Source organism: Cherax quadricarinatus, chromosome 17, assembly GCF_038502225.1.
Source record: "Cherax quadricarinatus isolate ZL_2023a chromosome 17, ASM3850222v1, whole genome shotgun sequence".
Lineage (NCBI taxonomy): Eukaryota > Metazoa > Arthropoda > Malacostraca > Decapoda > Parastacidae > Cherax > Cherax quadricarinatus.
The window spans coordinates 40,800,950-40,810,949 of NC_091308.1; positions in this window are offsets into that span (position 1 = coordinate 40,800,950).

Genomic DNA, 10,000 nt, shown 5'->3' on the forward strand with positions numbered 1-10,000 from the left:
TTCTTATTACCAAACCTCTTTCTACACATAGCTCAATTAAAGGCTCCCCATTTTCATTTACCCCTGGCACCCCAAATTTACCAACTACTCCCTCCACAACATTTTTGCCCACTTTAGCATTGAAATCCCCAACCACCATTTCTCTCACACTTGGCTCAAAACTCCTCCCGCATTCACTCAACATTTCCCAAAATCTCTCTCTCTCTCCTCTACACTTCTCTCTTCTCCAGGTGCATATACGCTTACTATAACCCACTTTTCACATCCAATCTTTATTTTACTCCACATAATCCTTGAATTAATACACTTATACTTCCTCTTTTCCTGCCATAGCTTATTCTTCAACATTATTGCTACTCCTTCTTTAGCTCTAACTCTATTTGAAACCCCTGACCTAATCCCATTTATTCCTTTCCACTGAAACTCTCCCACCCCCTTCAGCTTTGTTTCACTTAAAGCCAGGACATCCAGCTTCTTCTCATTCATAACATCCACAATCATCTCTTTCTTATCATTCGCACAACATCCACGCACATTCAGACTTCCCACTTTGACAATTTTCTTATTCTTTTTAGTAATTACAGGAAAAGGGGTTACTAGCATTTTAGTTGACTTTTACAACACGCATGGCTTACGGAGGAAAGATTCTTATTCCACTTCCCCATGGATATAAAAGGAAAAGTAATAAGACCAAGAACTATTAAGATAAAATAAAAAAAAAACTCAGATGAGTGTGTATAAATAAACATGTACATATATGTGTAGTGTGAGCTAAGTGTAAGTAGAAGTAGCAAGACGTACCTGTAATCTTGCATATTTATGAAACAGACAAAAGACACCAGGAATCCTACCATGTAAAACAATTACAGACTTTCGTTTTACACTCACTTGGCAGGACGGTATTACCTCCCTGGGTGGTTGCTGTCTACCAACCTACTATATATTTTTATATTTTGGCTGTTCCCAACTCAAGCCTTGGCACACGTCTCGACCCACAGACCATCCGCATTGGTGTTGCCCTTCGACTTGCCGCCCCTATTTTCGCCGAACACAAGTGTGGCAGTGATGCAGCAGACCGATTTGGGTACCATGGTCTTGTGTGCCGTAAATCCGAGGGAAAGACTGCAAGACATGAAGAGGTTAATAACATTATGAAAAGCCTCCCAACAGCCGGATGCCAAGCAATAAGGGAGCCACCTCAGCTATGCAGATCAGATGGCAGCCAAAAGCATTCAGATGGTATCACCCTTCAAAACTGGACAGACGGCAAGCAAGTGGAGTGGGACTACACATGTCCTAGGGAGTCCCAAAAGCCTAGATAATACGGAGAACTTGCCCATGATTATATATTTGTTCCTATGACTACTTGCTTGATTATATTTATAGGGAGCTTAAAACTGTCAGACAGAACACTGAATGCAATCATACTAAGAAGTTGAATAATCTCATAGCAAAGAATAGCTGGGCCGCACATGCGAATCCTGAGTGCGTTATGAACCTGTCCAGCAAGGAATTAAATAGTGACCAACAGGTAGCGCTAGGCTTTGGATTAAGCTTTGTGTCTACAACTAATGATGTTGATTATGTAAACTTAGCAAAATCGTTTTTGATGCTGGAAAAACACGATGACTTGACACCTGATATATTTAATATATGCATCCCAAGATCCTTTTCCTTGAGTGAGATTTGCAGTCTTTGGCCACCTACCCTGTACTTGTGTATGTGTGTGTGTGTGTGTGTGTGTGTGTGTGTGTGTGTGTGTGTGTGTGTGTGTGTGTGTGTGTGTGTGTGTGTACGTACTCACCTATTTGTGGTTGCAGGGGTCGATTCATTGCTCTTGGCCCCGCTTCATCATTGATCACTACTAGGTCTACTCTTTTTCCTTTTCCATGAGCTTTATCGAACTTCTTAAAACTGTGTATGGCTCCTGCCTCCACTACATCACTCCAGACTGTTTCACTTCCTGACGAAGAAATACTTCTTAACATCCCTGTGACTCATCTGAGTTTTCATTTTCTTGTTGTGATCCCTTGTTGCTGAATTCCATCTCTGAAACATTCTGTCCCTATCCTTTCAGTATTTTATATATCGTTATCCTGTCTTCCCATATCCCTCCTGTCCTCCTCGTAGGGCATACCCTTTGCACTTTATTTAATTTTTTGACATGTTTGACCAGGTGTGGGTTCCATATTGGTACTGCAAACTCCAATCAGGACCTTATGTACTCAATGTGCAGAGTCTTGAATAACTACTCAGGTTGGCCAGGCGCCCACATGCTGCAGCAGTTATCTCGTAGATGTGCTCCTCAGATGTGCTCGGTATGATGCTCACACCAAGATCCTTTTCCCTGAGTTAATTTTGCAGCCATTGACCTCATAGGCTGTACTACGTCTGAAGTTTTCTTTGTCATTCTCCAAGCTGGAGTTTAACCTCAGCACTTGCTGGGGTTAAACTCCAGGAGCAATTTGTCGCACCAGGCTTGCAGTCCATCCAGATCTCCTTGTAAGCTTACCTGATGCTTGTCCACTTGTATTCCCTTCATTAACTTCACATCGTCTGCGAACATGGACACCTCTGAATCCATTCCTTCTGTCATGTCATTCACATATATGGTAGAGTTGCCGACGTAGCCGACAGATGTTTAATTAATTCATCATTCCCCCTTTAATAACGTTTTAAGGTGTTCATTAAAGTGGCTGTTGACCTGGTCGGTTCATACGTTTCATTATCACTCAATATATGGTTCATTTTCCCTATACATTCAGTTTTATCCAAGATTACACCTACCTAGTATTTATTACCTTTTGAGAGGTGCAGAGTCTGATCATTACTGATCTCTTTATAAGCTTTTGTGAATTTTAATGGGCAGTTGGGGAACACCGGCTGGAGCAATGTTTCGTACACCATACCTCTGCATATATTAAAAGTATCACCGTGTTTTTTCCAGCATCCAAAACTATTTTGCTAAGTTTACATAATTAACATCATTAGTTGTGGGCGCAAAGCTTAATCCAAACCTTAGCGCTGCCTGTTGGTCACTACTTAATTCCTTGCTGGACAGGGTCTTAACACACTCCGGATTCACATGTGTGGTCCAACTACTCTGTGCTATGAGATTATTCAACTTCTTAGTATGATTGCGTTCATTGTTCTGTCTGACTCTTTTAAGTTCCCTATAAATATAATCAAGCAAGTAGTCATAGAAACAAACATAATGATGGGCAAGTTCTTATTTTCTAGACTTTTCGAACTCCCTGAAGCTGGCAATTGCCTCTCCTTCCTCCCTGGTGTATTGGAGATAGGTATCAACCAAAGTGGATGCACAAGTGTAGTCCCACACCACTTGCTTGCTGCCTGTCCAGTCTTGAAGGGTGTTATCATCTGGATGCTTTCGACTGCCATCAGATCTGCACAGTTGGGGTGGCTCCCTTACTGCTGGGCATCCTGCTGTTGTGGGGCTCCTCTTGATAATGTTATTAATCTCTTCATTTCTTGCAATCTTTCCCTCTGGTACCGGTACATCTCCTGAGGCGCATATCAACCAGATAACTGCTGCAGCATGTGGGTGATTAGCAAACCTAAGAATAGCGCTCCGATACCTCAGTAAGGAATTGTTCAGGACTCTGTACACCGTGTACGTCAGGCCCATATTGGAGTATGCAGCACCAGTTTGGAACCCACACATGGTCAAACACGTCAAGAAATTAGAGAAAGTGCAAAAGTTTGCAACAAGACTAGTCCCAGAGGTAAGGGGAATGTTCGACGAAGAAAGGTTAAGGAAATAGTCCTGACGACACTGGAGGACAGGAAGAGGAGACATGATAACGATATATAAAATGCTGCAAGGAACTGACGAGGTAGACGAAGACAGGATGTACCAGAGATGAGACACAGAAACAAGGGGTCACAATTGGAAGTTGACGACTCAGATGAGTCAAAGGGATATTAAGAAGTATTTCTTCAGTCATAGTGTTGTCAGGAAGTGGAATAGTCTGGACAGGGACGTAGTGGAGGCAGGAACCATACATAGTTTGAGGAAGAAGTTCGGTCAAGCTCATGGAGAAGGGAGAGAGAGAGGACCTAGTAGCGATCAGTGAAGAGGTGGGGGCTATAAGCTATGACTCGACCCCCTGCAACCACAAATATGTGAGTACAAAAACGTGAGTACACACACACACACACACACACACACACACACACACACACACACACACACACACACACACACACACACACACACACACACACACACACACAGGTGTTAGGAAGTATTTATTCAGTCACAGAGTTCTCAAGATGTGAAATAGCCTGAGTAGTGATGTAGGGAGGTAGGATCCATACATAGCTTTAAGAAGAGGTATGATAAAGCTCACGGAGTAGGAAGAGTGACAGGGTAGCGGCCAGGTGAAGTGGCGGGGTCAGGAGCTGTGAATCTACCCCCGCAACCACAACTAGCCGAGTACAACTAGGTGAGTACACACACACACACACACAATGTACACACCATGTACATCCTTACCTGTACATACCCACCTGTACATACACACGTGTAAACAACCACCTGCACTCTCCACCTGCATTCGGTACCTACACATCCACATTCACACACTGTATCTGCACACCCACCTGCTTACACTCCATTTATACACCTGCATGCACTCAATCTACACATCCACTTGCACACACTCCATTTACACATCCTCCATCTACACATCCACTTCACACACCGCATCTACACACCCACCTGCACACACCCGATCAACACTTCCACCTGCACATCCTGCACATGTTAACCAACACTTCACTCTCTCAGCTGCGCACACTAACTGACCTGCAAAATAGCCTACCAAACACCACCTCCCCATAATAAACATAAATTTTTATTTTCCCCGCACTAAAAATCTGTCACTTTACATTTCGTGAAAAACTACAAGCTCGATATGTCATAAATCGACTCTGCCAAAACGTAAAGAAACCACTGTTGTAATTCTGTTGTAATTTTGACATTGTCTAATAATTACATTGAATTACGGTATACATTCACCTTATAAAGCTAATCCAAACCAACGATAACCTACGACAACATAACACTAAATAAAATTAACAAATCTTAAATAAGCCAAGCTATTTCGAGCGGTCTGAAATGTTCGAAGAGTGACTGGTGTGAAACTTTCTGCATTAAATGAAGAACAGGTTGCACCCAGCCTTGTCTACCTTCATATCGTCCTCTGGCAACTGCGCAGTAAAGTCACACGTGTAACAGACTCGTGTAACCAGATTCACTGTCTGTTTACTCTCACACCCCACCAAAAGTAACCCATTTCCACCAACACCATCTCCAAAACATGTCATCCACACAACACCATCTCCCAAGCATGTCACCCACACAACACCATCTCCCAAGCATGTCATCCACACAACACCATCTCTCAGGCATGTCATCCACACAACACCATCTCTCAGGCATGTCATCCACACAACACCATCTCTCAGGCATGTCATCCACACAACACCATCTCTCAGTCATGTCATCCACACAACACCATCTCTCAGGCATGTCATCCACACAACACCATCTCCCAAGCATGTCATCCACACAACACCATCTCCTAAGCATGTCATCCACACAACACCATCTCTCAGGCATGTCATCCACACAACACCATCTCCCAAGCATGTCATCCACACAACACCATCTCCTAAGCATGTCATCCACACAACACCATCTCTCAGGCATGTCATCCACACAACACCATCTCTCAGGCATGTCATCCACACAACACCATCTCTCAGGCATGTCATCCACACAACACCATCTCTCAGGCATGTCATCCACACAACACCATCTCCTAAGCATGTCATCCACACAACACCATCTCCCAAGCATGTCATCCACACAACACCATCTCCTAAGCATGTCATCCACACAACACCATCTCTCAGGCATGTCATCCACACAACACCATCTCTCAGGCATGTCATCCACACAACACCATCTCCCAAGCATGTCATCCACACAACACCATCTCTCAGGCATGTCATCCACACAACACCATCTCCCAAGCATGTCATCCACACAACACCATCTCTCAGGCATGTCATCCACACAACACCAACTCCCAAGCATGTCATCCACACAACACCATCTCCCAAGCATGTCATCCACACAACACCATCTCTCAGGCATGTCGTCCACACAACACCATCTCCCAAGCATGTCATCCACACAACACCATCTCCCAAGCATGTCATCCACACAACACCATCTCCCAAGCATGTCATCCACACAACACCATCTCTCAGGCATGTCATCCACACAACACCATCTCTCAGGCATGTCATCCACACAACACCATCTCTCAGGCATGTCATCCACACAACACCATCTCTCAGGCATGTCATCCACACAACACCATCTCCCAAGCATGTCACCCACACAACACCATCTCCCAAGCATGTCATCCACACAACACCATCTCTCAGGCATGTCATCCACACAACACCATCTCTCAGGCATGTCATCCACACAACACCATCTCTCAGGCATGTCATCCACACAACACCATCTCCCAAGCATGTCATCCACACAACACCATCTCCAAAGCATGTCATCCACACAACACCATCTCTCAGGCATGTCATCCACACAACACCATCTCTCAGGCATGTCATCCACACAACACCATCTCTCAGGCATGTCATCCACACAACACCATCTCCTAAGCATGTCATCCACACAACACCATCTCTCAGGCATGTCATCCACACAACACCATCTCTCAGGCATGTCATCCACACAACACCATCTCTCAGGCATGTCATCCACACAACACCATCTCCCAAGCATGTCATCCACACAACACCATCTCCTAAGCATGTCATCCACACAACACCATCTCTCAGGCATGTCATCCACACAACACCATCTCCCAAGCATGTCATCCACACAACACCATCTCCTAAGCATGTCATCCACACAACACCATCTCTCAGGCATGTCATCCACACAACACCATCTCTCAGGCATGTCATCCACACAACACCATCTCTCAGGCATATCATCCACACAACACCATCTCCCAAGCATGTCATCCACACAACACCATCTCCCAAGCATGTCATCCACACAACACCATCTCTCAGGCATGTCATCCACACAACACCATCTCCCAAGCATGTCATCCACACAACACCATCTCCCAGGCATGTCATCCACATAACACCATCTCTCAGGCATGTAATCCACACAGCACCATCTTTCAGGCATGTCATCCACACAACACCATCTCTCAGGCATGTCATCCACACAACACCATCTCTCAGGCATGTCATCCACACAACACCATCTCTCAGGCATGTCATCCACACAACACCATCTCCCAAGCATGTCATCCACACAACACCATCTCTCAGGCATGTCATCCACACAACACCATCTCTCAGGCATGTCATCCACACAACACCATCTCTCAGGCATGTCATCCACACAACACCATCTCCCAAGCATGTCATCCACACAACACCATCTCCAAAGCATGTCATCCACACAACACCATCTCTCAGGCATGTCATCCACACAACACCATCTCTCAGGCATGTCATCCACACAACACCATCTCTCAGGCATGTCATCCACACAACACCATCTCCTAAGCATGTCATCCACACAACACCATCTCTCAGGCATGTCATCCACACAACACCATCTCTCAGGCATGTCATCCACACAACACCATCTCTCAGGCATGTCATCCACACAACACCATCTCCCAAGCATGTCATCCACACAACACCATCTCCTAAGCATGTCATCCACACAACACCATCTCTCAGGCATGTCATCCACACAACACCATCTCCCAAGCATGTCATCCACACAACACCATCTCCTAAGCATGTCATCCACACAACACCATCTCTCAGGCATGTCATCCACACAACACCATCTCTCAGGCATGTCATCCACACAACACCATCTCTCAGGCATGTCATCCACACAACACCATCTCTCAGGCATGTTATCCACACAACACCATCTCCTAAGCATGTCATCCACACAACACCATCTCCCAAGCATGTCATCCACACAACACCATCTCCTAAGCATGTCATCCACACAACACCATCTCTCAGGCATGTCATCCACACAACACCATCTCTCAGGCATGTCATCCACACAACACCATCTCCCAAGCATGTCATCCACACAACACCATCTCCCAAGCATGTCATCCACACAACACCATCTCTCAGGCATGTCATCCACACAACACCATCTCCCAAGCATGTCATCCACACAACACCATCTCCCAAGCATGTCATCCACATAACACCATCTCTCAGGCATGTAATCCACACAGCACCATCTTTCAGGCGTGTCATCCACATAACATCTAACAAGGCTTAGTCTGATCACTCATCTCCACACACCCATACAGTCCAGCCTGTTTAATTCCACAATCGAATTCATCTTCATGCATCCACCACCACCTCTACTACTACCACCACTACCACCACCTCTACTACTACCACCACTACCACCACCTCTACTACTACCACCACTACCACCACCTCTACTACTACCACCACTACCACCACCTCTACTACTACCACCACTACCACCACCTCCGCCACCACCACCATCACCACCGTTACCACCACTGCCAGCACTACCACCACCTTCGCCACCGCCACCATCACAAGCATCACCAAAACCACAACTACCACCACCACCACTACCACCACCATTATACCAGTTAACTGACTCTTCCAACCTCTTACCCACCTACATGATTAGAATCACCCTACATGAATAGTCGCCCTACATGAATACAGCCATCCTACACTATTACAATCACTCTACATAAATACAGTCACCCTACATCCTTACACTCACCCTACATTAATACAGTCACCTTAAATTATTACAGTCATTTTACATAATTACAATCAACCTACATGAATACAGTCACCCTACATTACAATCACCCTTAATATATATCTAAATGGTATACAATACCGACAGGTTGGTATGTAAGACACATAGGCAACAGTTAGGCAACTTTATTCCGAAACGTTTCGCCTACACACTAGGCTTCTTCAGTCGAGTACAGGAAGTAGGCAGGAGCAGTAGAGATGTGAAGACGATGTAATCAGTCCAAGAGTGATGGACTGATTACATCGTCTTCACATCTCTACTGCTCCTGCCTACTTCCTGAACTCGACTGAAGAAGCCTACTGTGTAGGCGAAACGTTCCGGAATAAAGTTGCCTAACTGTTGCCTATGTATCTTACCTACAATCACCCTACATTACAATCACCCTACATTACAACACCCTACATGAATACATAGTAATGAGGATGAAGCAAAAATTTAAGAACTGTACATAATAGCTGATGACTACAGTATTACGGAGCACTGTAAAAAAATATTTATATAAAATAGCGCTCCATATATATCATTTTCCCTGTAGTGTACTGAAAGTGGACGTGTATTATTCCCTGAAAGCTAAAGCGTTTTCTTCCTGTCAGGCAGTGGCCAGGACAGGAGCAGATGAGAGGTGTATTTAGTTCAGTACAAGTCGGGTGGTGACTGGGGTATAGTCATCGTGTTTGGGCGGTAGTTTGAGTAGGTAATTTTGGTAAGATTTTTAGTGCTCTCATGTTTATTTGTAAGGCCCTAGTATGCAGAGGCCTTTATGGTGTTTTGCCTGCTGGTAATTAGTCTACCAGACAGAAGTGAAGACGGGGGTGTGTATGCCATGGTGCCTCTGATGATTTATTTTGTTTAACTCATTAGTAGCAGTGTGCTAGTGAGCTAATGTGAACTGGAGTGTTGTGGATTTTTGTAGTAGTTTGTAAGTTGTATGTAAGTTACTATTATTAATTTATATGTATATTTTTTATATAGGACGGTTTTTGTCCTTCCTTTCTATTAATAATTAATATTGTTTAATATATTAGTACATGCTGGCCCAAGATTCGCTGTGTTTTTCAGAGT